The sequence below is a fragment of the Sinocyclocheilus rhinocerous genome, unplaced genomic scaffold, assembly GCF_001515625.1.
Source record: "Sinocyclocheilus rhinocerous isolate Xijiao unplaced genomic scaffold, SAMN03320098_v1.1 scaffold24070, whole genome shotgun sequence".
NCBI lineage: Eukaryota > Metazoa > Chordata > Actinopteri > Cypriniformes > Cyprinidae > Sinocyclocheilus > Sinocyclocheilus rhinocerous.
The window spans coordinates 1-888 of NW_015666856.1; the positions used below are offsets into that span (position 1 = coordinate 1).

Here is an 888-nt window from a genome sequence, read left to right on the forward strand (position 1 = left end):
TCAAACCCTGTCCTGGTGAGATCATTTCATGCTCTTCTACAGATAATCAACCGCCCAGCACTGATTGATTGATTGATTGATTGATTGATGTGTTTGTGTTGTTCAGTGTCTGTGGTGTTTGTGCTGGTCTGGTGTTTCCAGCTGATGGTTCTGTTGGGTCTGTTATGAGGTTTTCACATCTACATGAGACACACGTCAGGTGAGACACATTTATGATCATCATTATGGATTTGACATGTGAATATTGAGAGTGTGATGATGATGATGTGATGCTTTTAGGAAAGAAAGAGGAAGATCAGAAAGTGAGAATGAGAAGATTTAGAGAGCGACATGAACACACAGCTGAAGATTCATGAGAGCAGCAGCAGATCTTCTGTATTTTATGTTTTTTAACGTTTAGCCACACTTTTGTATTTTTTTTATTCATACGTTATTTATGTTATTATGGAATAATGATGAACCATGTTCTTTTAAAAAATGAAAATGGAGTCAGCATTGAAACTGATGAACTTTGCTATCAAAGTTAAATGAAGATAAAACGCTTTGAAATGAAGCTTTATTTCCAGTCAAAAGCCACAATCTCATTTGATTTTTGTTAAAGCTTATTTAATACAATACATTTTCATTGTATTGACCATAAAACACACATTAATCAAAGTTAAACACATAAAAAAACTCAAACACATACAGAAGAGAGATACATCTCTGATACGCATTTAAATACGGCATTAACAACTATAGATGTTCAGTTCGGTTCCATGCACACTGCATAGAATTTTTGTAAATGCAGTTGTCACTACCTGAATTTTTGGGAGTTCATTTGGTTGTAGTAATTTGGTTTCATTTTTAATCATCTGCCTTGCTTATTACATAGAACATTGAATAAAA

At 33.8% G+C, this 888-nt stretch overlaps 1 long non-coding RNA gene across 1 annotated transcript; it reads left to right on the top strand.

Moving 5' to 3' along the window:
* Nucleotides 1-421, top strand: LOC107733206 (uncharacterized). Its single transcript, XR_001638956.1, has 3 exons — nt 1-15; nt 107-199; nt 280-421. It is a non-coding gene; the product is annotated as an uncharacterized LOC107733206 (long non-coding RNA).
* The last annotated feature ends 467 nt before the right edge of the window (nt 422-888 follow it).